Source organism: Hyperolius riggenbachi, chromosome 8, assembly GCF_040937935.1.
Source record: "Hyperolius riggenbachi isolate aHypRig1 chromosome 8, aHypRig1.pri, whole genome shotgun sequence".
NCBI lineage: Eukaryota > Metazoa > Chordata > Amphibia > Anura > Hyperoliidae > Hyperolius > Hyperolius riggenbachi.
In genome coordinates this window covers 105,175,088-105,194,769 of record NC_090653.1, presented here as the reverse complement: position 1 = coordinate 105,194,769, position 19,682 = coordinate 105,175,088, and the positions used below count along the sequence as shown (strand labels likewise).

The 19,682-nt window shown below is 44.7% G+C and overlaps 1 protein-coding gene across 1 annotated transcript in view; it reads left to right on the top strand.

Moving 5' to 3' along the window:
- The first annotated feature begins 13,246 nt into the window (after positions 1 to 13,246).
- Positions 13,247 to 19,682, top strand: part of MOSPD1 (motile sperm domain containing 1) — a 137,267-nt gene continuing 130,831 nt past the window's right edge. Inside the window, exon 1 of the mRNA XM_068250965.1 lies at positions 13,247 to 13,267. The gene's annotated coding sequence lies outside the window, so the exon portion shown is untranslated. The remainder of the gene's footprint in view (positions 13,268 to 19,682) is intronic.

Sequence of the window (19,682 nt, the reverse complement as noted above, 5' to 3'; positions counted from 1 at the left end):
CCGAGATAGTGACCAAAAATAACAATACAGGAGGACTATCGAGGGCTTGCTGTATTTGAAATGAATGTACTTTAAATCCTTTAACGAGAACCAGTTATGGCGGTCAAAGATGACACCACATTCCTTTCACGAGAATCATATGGAGGCGGGCAAGTCTGCCATTTGTGACCCCGGGTAATGGCCGGGGAATGAGGGATGGAATCCGGTGTGGAGCCTGAGCAACGGCTACCACTACACAGGCAAGGAGGGCAGCAGGCAGGCATGCCCGCCCCGAGGTAGTGACCAAAAATAACAATACAGGAGGACTATCGACGGCATGCTGTATTTGAAATGAATGTACTTTAAATCCTTCAACGAGAACCAGTTATGGTGGGCAAAGATGACACCACATTCCTTTCACGAGAATCATATGGAGGCGGGCAAGTCTGACATTGTCACCACGGGTAATGGGCGGGGAATGAAGGTTGCATTCCGGCCCGAAGTGGGAGCCTGCTGAGACCCATGCTGTAGCTGCCCTGACCGTGCTTTGCAGACCAGGCATCTGTGATCAGATGGACCCTTGACCCAGCGGAAGACAAACCAAGTCGAAAGCATTTGCCAAGAATGTTTTACGGAGGGCAAGTTTTTTGCCTTTTTTTTAAATTGTTTGAAACTGTAGATGGTTGTATTTTTAAATTGTTTGAAAATGTAGATGGTTGTATTTTTAAATTGTTTTAAAATGTAGATGGTTGTATTTTTAAATTGTTTGAAAATGTAGATGGTTGTATTTTTAAATTGTTTAAAACTGTATCTATTCAATTGCAAGTTATGCACTGACTGCCAGGTATAATGTGCAGTCACAGATGCAGTGAAAGGTATGCAGTGACTGTAAACAGCCGTTTGTGTAGTGACGGGCGTGCTGGACTGGTGCGCACCATGACGAGAGTGCAGGTGATGGTGGCTTTTCAGCCCATATGGTCGCCCGGCTGATGTAGCCGAATGACAGAACAGTGAATGTCCAGCTGATCAAATTTGGTCTGACCACAATGAAACAACGACCTTATTATCTTTGGAGTGCCACCCCCACCAAAAGGTAGTTATGTGCAGCGAGGTGGGTTCACTCAACACAAACGTAGGTGTATGCAGTGATGAGGTGGGTTAACTAAACACAACAGGTACTAGTAGTAGGTAAATGCAGTATTGGGTGGGTAGTACAATGTGCAGCTTCACACACACAGGTAGTCACTGAATGTGCTGCTGAATGCTGGTGGGCTGCTGGCAGTGGGACACACACATTATGAATTAGCAATGCTGTCTAAGCAACACAAGTGTCTCACACACACAGGTAGTAGTCACTGAATGTGCTGCTGCTGCTGGCAGTGGGACACACAGTATGAATTAGCAATGCTGTCTAAAAAACACAAGTGTCAGTTTCAAACACAGAAAAAAAAAATTGATCACACGAGCAGGATGAGCTCTGAAAAGAGCTTTTCTGGGGCGCTATTATAGCAATAAGATTCAGCTAAGCAAGCTAAGAAGGCAAGAGCCTGACTAATCTGTCCCTAGGAGAACAAGTCTGCAGCAGCTGTCCCTATTCTGTCTCTAGCAGGCACACGAGTGAGGCTAATGGCCGCCGGAGCCTGCCTTATATAAGGGGGGGTGGGGCTCCAGGGCTTAGTATAGCTGGATTGGCTACAATGCGCCTGCTGACTGTGATGCAGAGGGTCAAAGTTGACCCTCATAGAGCATTATGGGGCGAATCGAACTTCCGGGAAAGTTCGCCTTCGCCGGCGAAGGCGAACCACCCGATGTTCGCCTGGAACCGTTCGCCGGCGAACTGTTCGGCCCATCTCTAATAGGTATATGTCCCCCATTATAGGTTAGATAGTTATATGTCCCCCAGTATAAGTTAGATAGGTATATGTCTCCCAGTATAGGTTAGATAGGTATATGTCTCCCAGTATAGGTTAGATAGGTATATGCCCTCAGTAAAGGTTAGATATGTATATGCCCCCAGTATAGATTAGATTGGTATATGCCCCCAGTATAGGTTAGATAGGTATATGCCCCCAGTATAGGTTAGATAGGTATATGTCCCCCAGTATAAGTTAGATAGGTATATACCCCCAGTATAGGTTAGATAGGTATATGCCCCCCCAGTATAAGTTAGATAGGTATATGCCCTCAGTATAGGTTAGATAGGTAGATGCGCCCCCTCCCCCCTGTAGTCAGGAGGGTGTGCGCAGCGTCAGGGAGAGAGAAGTTTCCACTTACCAGCTTTCATCCTGCACGCATCTTCTATCTTCAGCCAGTTACCATAGCGACAGATGCCGTGACAGGAAGTAGATAGAAGCTGTCAGGATCAAGGAAGGTAAGTTGAAACTTCTCTCTCCCCGCCGCTCCGCCTGGTGCTCGCACGCCCGCGCCCGGTGCCCGTCCGCCACCAGCAGCAGAGCGAGGCCCCCCGCAGTGTGAGGCCCCAAGTGGGGGCTTGGCTTGCTTGTATGCTGCCACGCCCCTGGCTCCATCCACATCCTGAGGATTCCTTTTCCCCAAATATCCCACAAAATTTGCAGCCACACCATCAAATCGCCCTAACCCATCAAACCTCCCATCAAAAAAATTGGTTGTTTTGGGGGGTGTAAATAATTAGCACCGGGTGTCAAATTCTCTAGGCACACCACTGATCTTACTTCACCTTTCTCCAGTTTTATAAGTGCATCCCCATGTCCCAACAATTACACAATACTTTGAGTGCAGTCAGGCTAAACAAAAATGTATTGTTCTGAGTTACTAGGAATATGCTAGTCGACCCATCATTGCAGAAGTTATTAAAGAGAATCTGTACTGTAAAATTCTTACAATAAAAAGCATACCATTCTATTCCTTATGTTCCCCCTGTGCCCCTCTGTGCTGTTTCTGCATCTCCCTGCTGCAATCCTGGCTTGTAATTGCCATTTTTATGCAATGTTTACAAACAAAAGACATAGCAAGTGATACGCTGAGAGTAGCTTAGTGTGTGAGTCATGCAGAGTGTGCAGGGGGCCTGGAGAGGGTGTGTATAGCTTCTCTTCAATCACAAGCAGCACAGCACATTCCATGTGTGAATTCGGAACGCCTTACTGAATGCCAATATGCAGTCTGTTTATTTATATGACTTATCAGTACAGAGAAGTCAGCCTAACAGAAATTCTGCCAGGTTTCTCCCTGTCTGAAAAAGTTTCCCTTTTTGGTGGGAAAACATCGGCTCCCATATCAGCCCCTCCCATCAGGATGAGCCCTTTATAGGTGCGTACACACACACTACTATAGAGAACGACGGGTCTGTCAGACCCTCCCGCTGGGCGGGCCTTCTCCCGACAGTAGTGCGTGTGTACAGTCTGTCTGCAGACTGATAAAGCTGTTTATGAACGATCCGCTCAGCGTACAGCGTACACACGCACCGTAAGAGATCTGATACCACAGATCTCGGGGTCCTTTGTCTATCATCTTTGTCCAATTCCATCTACCGACAGGCGTGCAGGACACAGGCCAAAATGCAATATTTTGGATTACTCAGCACAAAGACTAACTGCTTATTGGACACAGCTAAGCATTCTATCTTTTCTGTATTTTTATCCAACCAATTCTGTGTTCAACTGCTAAATATATTTGTTTGGTAGTTTTAATGTATATTTTTTATGTATAGTTTATATAATAAAACTAACAATATAATTGTTCCAGTTTTTCAATTGCTACCTGATCATTCTGATCCATTCTAGAACTCTATCCTCAGAAGAGACACACTACCGCATTGTCTTATCTTTTATAAACTGTTTGATTTGGCTAGTTAGGTTGCAAATAACTGTTTTGTTACTTTTAGAAATAGCTAGTCTGAGGTCTTTCCACCTTTTTTCAATCTGGAGAGTGGTGGCAGCAAAATACCAGATTTCCAGTGCAAAATTGATGTCCAAAAAATGTACTGAAGGAGCACCAACCGGTAAAGCAAAAAAGGTGTTCAAAAAGCAGTACCCCAGTACTGCTAGGGGCCAAGTATGCAACAAACCCTAAAGAGGTCGGCACCACCAATAGTATTATAGCTCAATTACAACATTTATTGCATTCGAAAACACAGGAAAAACAGACCAGAGCAGTGACAGACTGCTGTTAAGGATTATTGTTCCTTGTCAAAAGGCTTACTGATTGTAAGCAGTTTGACAAAGGAAATTAGTCTGTAACAGCAGTCTGTCACTGCTCTTATCTGTTTTTCCTGTCTTTTTTTATGCAATAAACTTTTGTAATTGAGCTATAATACTATCAGTGGTGCTGACTGCTGACCTCTTTTGGGTTTAGTGCAAAATTGATAACTTTTTTACTGATTATTATACATACATGTATCATGTATGGGCACACCAGTCAATCTTAAACATTTACTTTGCTCACAGTGTATTTGCCTTTAGAAGCCTTTAGTGGATGAGACCTGAATGGCACCTGTGGCATAGTAAGATGGGTTTGGTGTTTGTCACATAGGGTCAGTACATTTTGTTGACATATATAACTTGCAGAATTTTTTTCTCAACATGACTGAAGTTTAATTTTAACTTGTGAAAATTCTAAGGTTTATCATAAAAATTATGTTTATCATACAAAAGCATTATTTTCTACCACACGTGTTAAAAACAAGGCCTGTGGGCCAAATGCAGCCCTCCTTGCCATTTTATGTGGCCCTCGAGAGCTTCAAATGTTCATCATTGCAAGCAGTTAAAGAATGACACCACGCTGCCTTCCCATTCAGAGGAGCACACCGGTGACAGTGTTTCTGGTTGAAACATTGTTAGTTTGAGCCGGGGTATAGCAATGAATTAGCATGAGGCCAACAAAATTAGCATTGGGGCCTCCTCCTGGAGGAGACCTGAAGTAGTGCTGGAGCAGGTAAGTATTAACCACTTCACCACTGAGGGGTTTTACCCCTTGAACACCAGAGCATTTTTCACCTTTCAGCGCTCCATCCATTCATTCGTCTATAACTTTATTATTATTTATCGCAATGAAATGAACTATATCTTGTTTTTTTCGCCACCAATTAGGCTTTCTTTAGGTGGGACATTATACCAAGAATTATTTTATTCTAAATGTGTTTTAATCGGAAAATAGGAAAAATGTGGGAAAAAAATATAATTTTTCAGTTTTCGGCCATTATAGTTTTTAAATAATGCATGCTACTGTCATTAAAACCCATGAAATGTATTTGCCCATTTGTCCCGGTTATAAAACCGTTTAAATTATGTCCCTATCACAATGTTTGGAGCCAATATTTTATTTGGAAATAAAGGTGCATTTTTTCAGTTTTGTGTCCATCCCTAATTACAAGCCCGTAGTTTATAAAGTAACAGTGTTATACTCTCTTGACATAAATATTTTAAAAGTTCAGTCCCTAAAGTAACTATTTATGTTTTTTTTATTGTATTTTTTTTTTTTCAATTACAAAAAAAAAAAAATTGGGGAGTGTGGGAGGTAATGAGTTAATTTATTGTGTAATACAATATATTTGTATGTGTAAAATGCTTTAGGGTGTAGTTTACTATTTGGACACAAGATGGCCACAGTGAGTCTGTTTACATGCGACCTGTAAGCGTCCAGAAGGACGCTTACAGGAAGCAGTAGGAGGCTGGGAGAATCACAACGATCACGCTGTTTCTAATAGAAGCAGCGGATCATTGCGGGGGCTTTTTTCCCGTCCATTGATCTCCGGGCGAGCGGGCAGCGGTGTGCACGAGCGGCGTGTGCACGCCCCCGAGCGGCGGGAGCGCGGATAGCGGCGGTAGCGCGGAAGGTACGGATTTCTCCGTCCCTGGTTTTTTAGGGGGGAAAAAAGGGACGGAGAAATTCGTACCGCCGGGGGTAAAGTGGTTAAACTGCTCTAGTAGGTTGATATAATTAAGCAACTTACTCTGCAACTGTTCAGTAAATGTTGAAACCTGATTTTAAAAAATGGCCTTAACGTAAACCTGGAACACACTTTCAATTATGATTGGCCAATCACTGACCAATTTTACCATCTCCATGTAGTATGAGGGTCAACAGATATTGAATACTATGAGCATATTGTGTAGGTAAACCCTCATACTACATGGAGGTGGTAAGATTGGCCATTGATTGGCTAATCCTATTTGAAATTGTGTACCAGGCTTTAGACAGTTTTAGATGTTGGCCCCCTCACGGGGTTGAGTTTGACACCCTTGGTCTAGCATGACAAATAAAGCTTTGTACGCACACTAGGTATAATTTGGCAGAGGCAGGACATAACTGCCTCTGCTGAGAATCCAACGTGTGTACAGCAGCCCACAGCCACCCTCGGCCGCTCGGCAAGCGATCAGCATCTGTATAGCCCCTGCCCTGCAATAGCGCTGGAGGGATCGGGTCCTGATCCCCGCCAGGTCTTGTTACAGGTGCACAAGGCTTTAGGGCTTACATTAATTCCTAAAGTCCCTGGCTATTGGAAATGCTTTGTAAGGGCTTGTTCACACTATGAGCGCTTTTCATTTTTTAAAAGTGCTTGCGATTTTTAAAAGCGCTTGAGCAATGTTCCTCAATGTGAGTGTTTTCACATGAGCGATGAGCTTTCTTTCTAATTGCAAACGCCGCTCCTGCACCATTTCCTGACCATTTGCTCTTCGATACAAAGTATAGGGAAAGCGCAAAGCACTTGAAAAAGCGATTTGAAAAGCGGTTTTGTGAGCGCTTTTAAAAAGAAATACATTGTAATTATTCAGTTCCAGGTCAAAGAGTTCACTTCCTGATTGTTGACAGGAATAAATAATAATTGCCAAACAAAAGCGCTTAGAAAAGCGCTTAAAGGGATACTGTAGGGGGGTCGGGGGAAAATGAGTTAAACTTACCGGGGCTTCTAATGGTCCCCCACAGACATCCTGTGCCCGTGCAGCCACTCCCCGATGCTCCGGCCCCGCCTCCCATTCTCTTCTGGAATTTCAGATTTTAACCACTTGCCGACCGCCTTAAGCCGATGGGCGGTGGCAAGGGCTGGGCCCAAACGACCGCAATACGCCCATCGGCGGTGGTGGCGGCGGGCGTGGTTATGCGGCGTTCGCGTCATTTGTGACGCGATCAGCCGCCGGCAACTGGCTCCGCCCCCCCCTGCGCTGTAACCCACCGGCCGTTCGGAAGCGCCGGCGGGTTACTAGCACCCGGATCGCCGCATACAAAGTGTATAATACACTTTGTAATGTTTACAAAGTTTATTATACTGGCTGCCTCCTGCCCTGGTGGTCCCAGTGTCCGAGGGACCACCAGGGCAGGCTGCAGCCACCCTAGTCTGCACCAAACACACTGATCCTGCCCCCCCCTTCCCTCTGATCGCCCACAGCACCCCTCAGACCCCCCTGCCCACCCCCCAGACCCCTGTTTGCACCCAATCACCCCCCTAATCACCCATCAATCACTCCCTGTCACTATCTAAAAACGCTATTTTTTTTTTAACCCTACACTGCCCCCTGCTCCCTCCTGATCACCCCACCACCCCTCAGATTCTCCCCAGACCCCCCCAAACCCATACCCCCGTGTACTGTATGCATCTATCCCCCCTGATCACCTGCCAATCACCTGTCAATCACCCATCAATCACCCATCAATCACCCCCTGTCACTGCCACCCATCAATCAGCCCCTAACCTGCCCCTTGCGGGCAATCTGATCACCCACCCACACCAATAGATCGCCCGCAGATCCGACATCAGATCACCTCCCAAGTGCAGTGTTTACATCTGTTCTCTCCTCTAAACACCCACTAATTACCCATCAATCACCCCCTATCACCACCTGTCACTGTTACCCATCAGATCAGACCCTAATCTGCCCCTTGCGGGCACCCAATCACCCGCCTACATGCTCAGATTGCCCTCAGACCCCCCCTTATCAATTCGCCAGTGCAATATTTACATCTCTTCTTCCCTGTAATAACCCACTGATCACCTGTCAATCACCTATCAATAACCCATCAATCACCCCCTGTCACTGCCACCCATCAATCACCCCCTGTCACTGCCACCCATCAATCAGCCCCTAACCTGCCCCTTGCGGGCAATCTGATCACCCACCCACACCAATAGATCGCCCGCAGATCCGATGTCAGATCACCTCCCAAGTGCAGTGTTTACATCTGTTCTCTCCTCTAAACACCCACTAATTACCCATCAATCCCCCCCTATCACCACCTGTCACTGTTACCCATCAGAATAGACCATAATCTGCTCCTTGCGGGCACCCAATCACCCACCCACACGCTCAGATTGCCCTCAGACCCCCCCTTATCAATTCGCCAGTGCAATATTTACATCTCTTCTTCCCTGTAATAACCCACTGATCACCTGTCAATCACCTATCAATCACCCATCAATCACCCCCTGTCACTGCCACCCATCAATCACCCCCTGTCACTGCCACCCATCAATCACCCCCTGTCACTGCCACCCATCAATCAGCCCCTAACCTGCCCCTTGCGGGCAATATGATCACCCACCCACACCAATAGATCGCCCGCAGATCCGATGTCAGATCACCTCCCAAGTGCAGTGTTTACATCTGTTCTCTACCCTAAACACCCACTAATTACCCATCAATCACCCCCTGTCACTGATACCCATCAGATTAGACCCTAATCTGCCCCTAGGGCACCCAATCACCCGCCCACACCCTCAGAACGCCCTTAGACCCCAGCCCTGATCACCTCGCCAGGGCATTGCTTGCATCTATTTCCCCCCTCTAATCACACCTTGAGACACCCATCAATCACCTTCTGTCACCACCTGTCACCCCCTAGCACACCTACCCATCAGATCAGGCCCTAATTTGCCCCGTGTGGGCTCTTGATCACTCGGCCAAACCCTCAGACCCCCTTCCGATCACCTCCCAAGTGCATTGATTGTATCTATTTTCCCCTCTAACCACCCCCTGAGACACCCATCAATCACCTCCTGTCACCCCTCTAGCACTCCTATCCATCAGATCAGGCCCAATACAACCTGTCATCTAAGAGGCCACCCTGCTTATGACCGGTTCCACAAAATTTGCTCACGATTTTTGGCCCGTAAAATGCCAGGGCAGTATAGGAACCCCACAAGTGACCCCATTTTAGCAAAAAAAAGACACCCCAAGGTATTCTGTTAGGTGTATGACGAGTTCATAGAAGATTTTATTTTTTGTCAACAGTTAGCGGGAATTGATTTTTATTGTTTTTCTCACAAAGTGTCATTTTTCACTAACTTGTGACAAAAAATAAAATCTTCTATGAACTCACCATACACCTAACGGATTACCTTGGGGTGTCTTCTTTCTAAAATGGGGTCACTTGTGGGGTTCCTATACTGCCCTGGCATTTTAGGGGCCCTAAACCGTGAGGAGTAGTCTAGAAAACAAATGCCTCAAAATGACCTGTGAATAGGACGTTGGGCCCCTTAGCGCACCTAGGCTGCAAAAAAGTGTCACATATGTGGTATCGCCGTACTCAGGAGAAGTAGTATAATGTGTTTTGTGGTGTATTTTTACACATACCCATGCTGGGTGGGAGAAATCTCTCTGTAAATGGACAATTGTGTTTAAAAACACAATTTTTGTCACAAGTTAGCAGAAAATTACACTTTGTGAAAAAACACAATTAAAATCAATTTCCGCTAACTTGTGACAAAAAAAAAATCTTCTATGAACTCACCATACTCCTAACGGAATAGCTTGGGGTGTCTTCTTTCTAAAATGGGGTCATTTGTGGGGTTCCTACACTGCCCTGGCATTTTAGGGGCCCTAAACCGTGAGGAGTAGTCTTGAAACCAAATGTCGCAAAATGACCTGTGAAATCCTAAAGGTACTCATTGGGCTTTGGGCCTCTTAGCGCAGTTAGGGTGCAAAAAAGTGCCACACATGTGGTATCACCGTACTCAGGAGAAGTAGTATAATGTGTTTTGGGGTGTATTTTTACACATACCCATGCTGAGTGGGAGAAATATCTCTGTAAATAGACAATTGTGTGTAAAAAAAATCAAAAAATTGTCATTTACGGAGATATTTCTCCCACCCAGCATGGGTATGTGTAAAAATACACCCCAAAACACATTATACTACTTCTCCTGAGTACGGCAATACCACATGTGTGGCACTTTTTTGCAGCCTAACTGCGCTAAGGGGTCCAAAGTCCAATGAGCGTCTTTAGGCTTTAAAGGGGTGCTTACAATTAGGCACCCCCCAAAATGCCAGGACAGTGAACACACCCCACAAATGACCCCATTTTGGAAAGTAGACACTTCAAGGTATTCAGAGAGGAGCATAGTGAGTCCGTGGCAGATTTCATTTTTTTTTCGTCGCAAGTTAGAAGAAATGGAAACTTTTTTTTTTTTGTCACAAAGTGTCATTTTCCGCTAACTTGTGACAAAAAATAAAATCTTCTATGAACTCACCATACCTCTCACTGAATACTTTGGGATGTCTTCTTTCCAAAATGGGGTCATTTGGGGGGTATTTATACTATCCTGGAATTTTAGCACCTCATGAAACATGACAGGGGGTCAGAATAGTCAGAGATGCTTGAAAATAGGAAAATTCACATTTGGCACCATAGTTTGTAAACGCTATAACTTTTACCCAATCCAATAAATATACACTGAATGGTTTTTTTTCATCAAAAACATGTAGCAGAATAACTTTCGCGCTCGAATGTATAGGAAATTTTACTTTATTTGAAAAATGTCAGCACAGAAAGTTAAAAAAGTCATTTTTTTGACAAAATTCATGTCTTTTTTGAATAATATAATAAAAACTAAAACTCGCAGCAGCAATCAAATAGCACTAAAAGAAAGCTGTATTAGTGACAAGAAAAGGAGGTAAAATTCATTTAGGTGGTAGGTTGTATGACCGAGCAATAAACCATGAAAGCTGCAGTGGTCTGAATGGAAAAAAAGGCTCTGGTCCTTAAAGGACTTACGAGGTGACATGTGACATGATGAGATAGACATGTGTATGTACAGTGCCTAGCACACAAATAACTATGCTGTGTTCCTTTTTTTCTTTCTCTGCCTGAAAAAGTTAAACATCAGGTATGTAAGTATCAATTTCTGTCTGGGTCGGGACCGGGTTGGACTGGGTCAGACTATAGCATAACCCTCACTGATAAGTAATTACAGCCATAAAACATTTTTCTGTCAGTAAATGGCTTTTAAGAGCAGAAAAGAGATAAAAAGGGTCAATAATTCATAGATTTGAGCTCTGGCATACTCAATGAAGGTGTCATTGAGCAGAGATAATGAAACAGTAAAAACTTAAAAACTAGATTTAGATATAAAATAAAACTGTGGGATATCTAAAAAAAGTCATTTTTAGGAGAAGTGGGATAGATATAATTGTTTTTCTCAGAAGTTTATTTTCACCTCGTAAGTCCTTTAAGGGGCGAAAAGACTGTGGTCCTCAAGTGGTTAAAGTCTGAAAACCACTGCGCCTGCGTTGCCATGTCCTCGATCCAGCTGATGTCACCAGGAGCGTACTACGCAGGCCTAGTATGGTCTGTGTCTGCCCAGTACGCTCCTGGTGACCTCAGCGGGAACAAGGACACAGCAATGCAGGCACAGTGGTTTTCAGACTTTAAAGTCTGAAATTCTAGAAGTGAACCGGAGGCGGGGCCGGAGCATCGGTGAGTGGCTGCGTGGACACAGGCTGTCTGCGGGGGACCGTTAGAAGCCCCGGGTAAGTTCAACTCATTTTCCCCCGACCCCCCTACAATATCCCTTTAACAAAGCGCAAATCGCTCTGAAAGTGCAGGGCAAAGTGCTTACAAAAGCGCTCAACGCTGGCAATTTTTAATGTGAACTAGGCTTCATCTTTGGAGACTAGCATTTGGGTGGTTTGAAAAAATAAATTCATGTCAAATATCTCACTCTCCGGAGATTGCGCTACTTTCCATGTATCCTGGAACAATAAAACACACAAATGGGTCTATCTTGGGGCATCTAATGAGCTCAGTCAGGTATCTGATAGCCAAAAATTGGAATATGGATGCGAAATTGGGGGCTATAGATCTGGTTGAAGCCCTTAATGACACAATGAGGATGGAGGAACTGGTTTTGTCGGCACAGAACCAAATGGCCAAGTTCCACAGCCAATGGGCAGCATGGTTTAGGGCCGGTTCAAGTAACAATTGGGCCCCAGGGCAAAATTAACCTGGGGGACCCCAACAGACACCCCCCCCAACCAAAAAGCGTCATTAGAGGCCCTTTGTTGCAGCCAAATTTTCCTCCTGGGCCCAAGAGCTGGCTGCTGACCCTCCCCCAATCACCTCCCAACTTAACAGACTCTGCCGAGTCCCTGGGGAGCAACAGTTAAGATGGGGGAGGGACACCTTGGGGGCCCCTACAGGCTCTGGGGCCCTGGGGCAAATGCCCATTTTTTCCTATGGTAGCTCCGGCCCTGGCATGGTTGGAATTTAGAGAGGGGCTTGGGACAGTAACCACTATTGGTGACCAGGTGTAGATGGGGATGGTCTTTTAAGGCACTAAATAACCTATATTCTTATTATAATATTTATATTGGTGGCTTTTTTTTGTATCGGAATATTGCATTAATAAAAATTTTGATTATAAAAAAAAACTAGGCCTTATAGTGCAGAGATTTTGTAAAAGCCCTGTGAATAAATAGGCTGTTGTAAATAGCAGCGGAGTGAGCTTTAAGATAGCAAACATTTCATGTGCCTTTCTTTCAGCTCTGGGTGTCTTAAAGGGTGAGGCAAATGAAAATTGATTTAGATAATAGATTTCAGCTACAGTTGAGGGGTGAATTCAAATTAATTTAATCACACATTGATTTCTCATTCCTCTCCGGGATTCCAGCACACTCAGAGCAATATTAAGTTGTGGCTAGATTACATTGTGCATTGCCTTCTTACCTGTTTAACGCAAACCTGAAGTGAAAATAAACTTGTAAGATATGCAATTGTATCTATAGGAGTAGTCCTAAATAGAAGTTTTCTGTAATGCCATATTCTTATTTTGGCTTCAAGAGTTAAAAAATTAGAAGTCTAATATCACATCTGCATTCTTTCTGTTCTTTCAGCTTCTACACAGCGAAATGATGCCAAATTGAACTTTTAATCACTATTCTTTATTCTGCTATCAAGAGTGTTTGCACAATCAAACAAAAGTTTAATGGTTTGCAATTACTGTACTTTTTCCAAGAGAGAAATGCTGCAGTGATGGTGGCACAGATAAAGCACTGGTTTTTTTAACACTTGCAATGAAAACAATAAAACTTGAACACAGGTAAGTTCTAAATAGGATTAGTACTATATATTCACATGTTTATCGCATCATGCCACAGGTCACTTTAGGTACCCTTTAAAGCATCACTAATGTAAAACGTAAATCAGATCCCGTTTGTGTGTTAACCATTTACCGCCATCCTAACGTATTAAAACGTCATGCTTACCGCTATTAACAGCAACATGACGTTTTAATACGTCGCGCATTCCCGCCGCTGCTACCGCCGTGTGTCCGCCGCTACCGCCGCCATTACCGTCGGGATCCCGTGCTGGGCGATTGGGGAAGAGGACTGAACAGTCCTCTACCCAATCGCAGTGCCTGGAGTGAATGGACGTGACCGCGAACAGCGGCTACGTCCATTCACATAAACAGGAAATGTAACAGTTTAATAAAGTGTGTAAAAAAAAAAAAAAAAAAAAAGTGAACACGTCCTATGAGTGTTCACCAGCGCCATCTTGTGGCCAAAAAGTATATTACACTTACAAAATACATACATTTTCAAGTATATACACATCATTAATAAAATTACACTTCCAACCCTCCCCCCCCCAAAAAAAACACTTGTAAAAAAAAAAATCAGCTTAAAAAAAATAAATAAATAGTTACCTTAGGGACTCAGCTTTTTTTATTCTATATTTTATGGGGGAAAATTAATTTTAATTTATTACATAGGGGCTTGTAATTATGGCCAGAACAAACAGAAAAATAACCACTTATATTTCAAAATAATATACTGTCGCCATACATTGTGGTAGGGACATAATCTAAACGGTTTAATTATCGGGACCACTGGGCAAATAAAACGTGTTTGTTTTATCCACAGGAGAATGTTTAATTTTAAAACTATAAAGGCTGAACACTGAGAAATAATGATTTTTTTTCTTTTTTTTTCTGTTTTTCTCATTAAAATGCATTTAGAATAAAAAAATTCTTAGCAAAATGTACTATCCACAGAAAGCCTAATTGGTGGCGAAAAAAACGAGGTATAGATCATTTTCTTGTGATAAGTAGTAATAAAGTTATTAGGGAATAAAAGGGAGGAGCGCTGACAACTGAAAATTGCTCTGGTCCGTTAGGATAAAAACCCTTGGGGGTGAACTGGTTAAAGGGACACTTAAGTCAAACAAAAAAAATGAGTTTTACTCACCTTGGGCTTCCAATAGCCCCCTGCAGCTATCCGGTGCCCTCGCCGTCTCCCTCCGATCCTCCTGGCCCCACCAGCAGCCACTTCCTGTTTCGGTGACAGGAGCTGACAGGCTGGGGACGCGAGTGATTCTTCGCATTCCCAGACACATTAGCACCCTCTATGCTGATATATGGTATATGATATATGCTATAGCAGCATAGATGGCGCTATTGTGGCCAGGAACGCGTCCCCAGCCTGTCAGCTCCTGTCATCGAACCAGGAAGTGGCTGCCGGCGGGGCCAGGAGGATCGGAGGGAGATGGCGAGGGCACCGGACAGCTGCAGCGGGCTATTGGAAGCCCCAGGTGAGTAAAACTCATTTTTTTTGTTTGACTTAAGTGTCCCTTTAACCGCTTGCCGCCCGCGTCACGCCAGTAGGCGTGGCCGCGGCGGCAGCCCCAGGACCAGCTAACGCCAATTGGCGGAAAGTCCTGGGGCAGCAGTTTACGGGAGATCGCGCGCATCTCCCGCTTGGTGGGCGGAGCTGAGCTCCGCCTTCAGTCTCCGAGCGGCGATCGCCGCTCGGGAGACTGTTACATGGCGAAACCGCCGTGTATTTACATGTGCAGCGCTGCGATCAGCAGCAGCGCTGCACTGGGGACAGCCGTGTGACACGGCTGTCCCCATGGGGGACAAGAGAGCGATCGGCTCTCATAGGCAGAAGCCTATGACAGCCGATCGCCGTGATTGGCTGGCTGGGGGGAGGGAGGGGATTTAGAATTAAAAAAAAAAAGAAAATGGCAAAAAATATTAAAAAAAACCCAAACAAATATTTATAAAAAAAGAAATAAACACAGGGGGGGGGGGGGGGGGGGGGGGCGATCAGACCTCACCAACAGAGAGCTCTGTTGGTGGGGAGAAAAGGGGGGGGGAGATCACTTGTGTGCAGAGGTATACGGCCCTGCAGCTTGGCCTTAAAGCTGCAGTGGCCAATTATGGTAAAATTAGGCTGGTCACTAGGGGGGTTTACCACCATGGTCCTCAAGAGGTTTAGTCAACTTATTTATCAGAATGGGAGAAAACTGTTGAATTGTAAATATCTATGGAATTACAATTAGGGTGCAAAGCAGTGCGTCGAAAGTAGCAAAATGGCTGCAAGCCCACCATAAACTCTGCAGCACGTTGCCGCATGATCTGTGCCTATCGCATGGATTATGTGGCAATGCAAGTCTATGGCGACACTTGGCAACGCGGTAAGTCTAAATATTTGATCCAGATAGCAGTGCATTGTGCATGCACAGAGCGACGATAATCCAGTGACTGTCCAACAGGGAGTATGTCACTGTGCAGGGGGATGGCGCTACACATATTACCCTGTTGGCGCACTTAGCTGCAGAGTAATATGCATGGAGCAATGGTGTGGTGCAGGGGCAAATCTGATAGCATGGGGCCCCTTGGTCACCAAAACCCATGACGGTCACATGATCGGGAGATGGCAAATTGCAGCAGGGAGTTTTTTGCTGTGAAGCAGAATCTGGGAGCAGGAAAAAATTAGTCATTCCCGCTACTCTGCATGGCGGGAGGAGGTGGCAGGAATGGTTTTTGAGAGCGAATGGAGGGGGGGGGGGGGGTTTGCTAATTAAAGAGGGAGAAGGAGGGGCCCAGGGGTGATTGTTACGCCCATGGTGCAGTGTGATCATCCTGCCCCAGGCTCTCCTGCCGCAGGATCGTACCGCTACTACAAGTGTGAAACTAGCCTTAACATTTCCAACATTTGATCAGGGTGCGATAATAGTAAATACAGATAAACTATCATTGAAAAATCTTTCTTCCTGTAATCACTTCAAAGAAACTAGTTAAGGAATTATTAGCATTTTTCCTGAAACGTCCTCACCAGTTGTGAGGCTGGAGGAATTGAATGATGTTACTGTAATCTTACAATCCTGGTAGTTGCAGCTCAGTGCCAATGCTTTGAGCTACAATATTGTCAGATGGCAGAATATCCCGGCATAACCCATCTGCTGTTTTACAATGTCCTTTTGCAACCATTAAAATTCTTCTTATGTGATTCAAACATTGTAACATATTCAGATTTTTTGATTGTTAAATATTTGCCACAGGGTCTAGCAGAGCGAAGTACTTTGTATATAGTACCCAGCGCACAATGCATTCAGATTTTCCCCGGAGCACAAAGTGGCTGGGAAGCAGATTTTCTAGTAGCTGCGTTATTTTCTTTTGATAGCTTTTTCAGCCCTTCAACAATACTTTCAAAACGTTGTTTGACTAAGCTGATACTTCGGTGCTTCTTAGACCAAATTTAATTTGTGGCTGGCACAATGAAAAAACAGGACTTTTTCATACTTATCTAGCAAGATCTTCTGAGCACTGCTAATATTTGTAACACAATCATTTAGGGCTCAAACCCACTAGCAGCCTTTTCTAGACAAGACAAGACAAATAACATTTATATCGCGCTTTTCTCCTGGCGGACTCAAAGCGCCAGAGCTGCAGCCACTAGGGCGCGCTCTATAGGCAGTAGCAGTGTTAGGGAAATTTGCCTAAGGTCTCCTACTGAATAGGTGCTGGCTTACTGAACAGGCAGAGCCGAGATTCAAACCCTGAGTCAGAGGCAGAGCCCTTAACCATTACACCATCTAAGCACTAGTGATTTGAAAAGCTTTTGCTAATGCAATGCTATGTTTTTTTTTTGTTTTTTTTTATAAAATTACATCCCTCAAGTGGGATCACATCCATATCATATTAGCAAGAGCTTTTCAAATCACAAAACGCTCAGATAAGCGCGCCTAGGGGTTCCGAGCCTTAGGTCCCTTTCCCCTAATGCTGTGCTGCTTGTTTGGGGTTGTGCCCAAGCTGCTGCTCACCATTTCTCCCACGCATAATGTGGGGTAACAGGGGGGCTGGTCATGCACATTCAAAATGGACGCCAAAGAAATTTGGGTGCCAAAAATAGCAGCTAGCAGAATATCTGATACTCTGACTCACCCCACCCCCCTCACACACATACACACACCAATGCCTAACCCTAACCGGACCCCACCCCCGATGCCGAAACCTAACTGTCTTCCCCGCTGCAAACCTGCTAATAACCGGGTCACCTTCGACGGCAATTGCTGGAGGGCTAAGGCAGCACCGGATAAAATAGTGGGTGCCAGGGATGCCTGCTATGCAAACTGCAACTATAAATAGAGTGTGCTATTTTATTGAATGCTGGGGGCACCCAAATTTTTCTCAGTTGGGGATAATAACACCGCGCCTAAAGGGTGCCCAACCTTCATCGGCGACCCCCACATTTTCTGTCACTGGGCTGGCCAGTCTGCCACTCATATCTCCACCTGTACGGGTTAATGATCAAGTTTGGAAAAGGCAGGTCTTTCTAAAGGTGGCCACTAACAGTTCAATTTATAGCGAAAAATCGTTCGAGCGATCAGAAATTCTGATCGGATTGGTTGTAAATAGTCTCCATTGGTGGGCACAATCGATTACGAACGATTATAAAAATAGTCGTCTGATTGGATTTTAGTCAAACCAAAATTTGAATTTTCTAGTTGGTTGTGATAGATAGGAAGCAAAGATTGGTTAGTTCATGGTGTAGTGAATGAATTTTCTTCTGATCAGAATTATCTGATCACTCTAATGTTTTTCGCTAGAAATTGGACAGTTAGTGGCCACCTTAAGCTGCCCGGACATTGAAGTGCAAAATAAAGGTATTTCTTAATCACATTACACTATACAGCTACTGGAAGGGAAAGGAGGCCACCTAAATAACAGAACATAAACTGGCCAGGTTCTATAAATGAAGCACAGGAGCATAGGAAGCATAAATTACCTAATGTTATTATTTTCATAGGTCAAGCCAAGGGGATAGAATAGATGTTATGTTTTCTAGCAGCTGCAGCATTACTATTATTGCTGGAGAGTTATCATTAAATTACATCACGACAAATACGTTTTTGGAGAAGACAGAAATCCAAATACACTCGTTTATATTTATGATAGCCAAGGTATACTGTACAGATAGGAATAGTTATTATGACCACTTTTTGTTCACTCAAAACAGGGATTAAGGCCTCTTTCACAGTAAGACGTTGCGATTTGATGCAACGTTAAAGTCGCAACGCAAATTACAACGTAACGCCCCAAAAAAGTTACAATGCAACTTAATGCCCCATTATCGTTGCATACAGTAGAGCATACAGCCAATAAAAAGTATGCTGCCAAGTTATTACTGAGCATGTGCAAACAGTCCAACGCAACTAATAACGTGTATAACGCACTGCATGCAATACTTTCACTTAACGTGCAGCGTTAGTCACCAACGCAACGCAATGGGGCATTAATCTTTCAATGCAGTGAGTTATTCTGCGTTAAATGTTGTTTTAACATGCGACTTTAACGTGGCACTGTGAAAGAGGCCTAAGGGCTCGTTTCTACTAATAAGTGATGCGAATGCAGCTACCTAGCCCCATCGCATCACTTCCACTGCCGGCCGCATCACTTCCGCATCTCCCGATGCTGAAGTGAATTGAAGAGATGGGCCGCGGCTGCGGGCGGATGCGGCATGCTGCAGATTCTCGGATCGGTCACCACCACAACATGCACGCAGTGGAAACTCTTCCATTGCCGTGCATGTGTTTCAGGACACCATGTAGCCGCATCGCACCGCTCCTAGTGGTAACGGGCCCTTAGACTTCCCAGTACAAAAAAAAACAACTGATAAGAAACAGAATCCATCCAACATTTAACTGATTCAGCAGACAGACTGAGGGGCATTTCACACTGAGATAATTTGGTTCGGTATTTTAGAGTCAATGGAGGCTTTCATACCGACGCGGTATGGCACAATGTGATGGAAGTGACGTTTTTGCACCATCCCCGACGCATGGACAAATCTGTGTTACCACGTGGTTCCGTGGCGGACCGGAAGTCATGTAAGTCTATGGCGACACATGTGTAAAAACCTGCCGCAAGCTTTACGCGTCACACATGCACAGAAGCGTATTTTTAGCAAAATGCTTCCGCACACATGATTGCTTCCGTCACAGGAAGTGAGCGTGACTTCCTGCTTGGCCAGCTGCCAGATGGGGATTACCCCGTACTAACGCGGTAATCCCAGAAGGCACTGCTGCTGCTCTCCCCAATGTGAAACCGGCCTGAGGTGACCATAGAACTGACAAAACCCATTTGATTTACCCCTATTCTAGGCACAGTATTGACATCACCAACAGGAAAGCAGCTGCAATGCAGGCACAAATCAGCTATAGTAAATAAG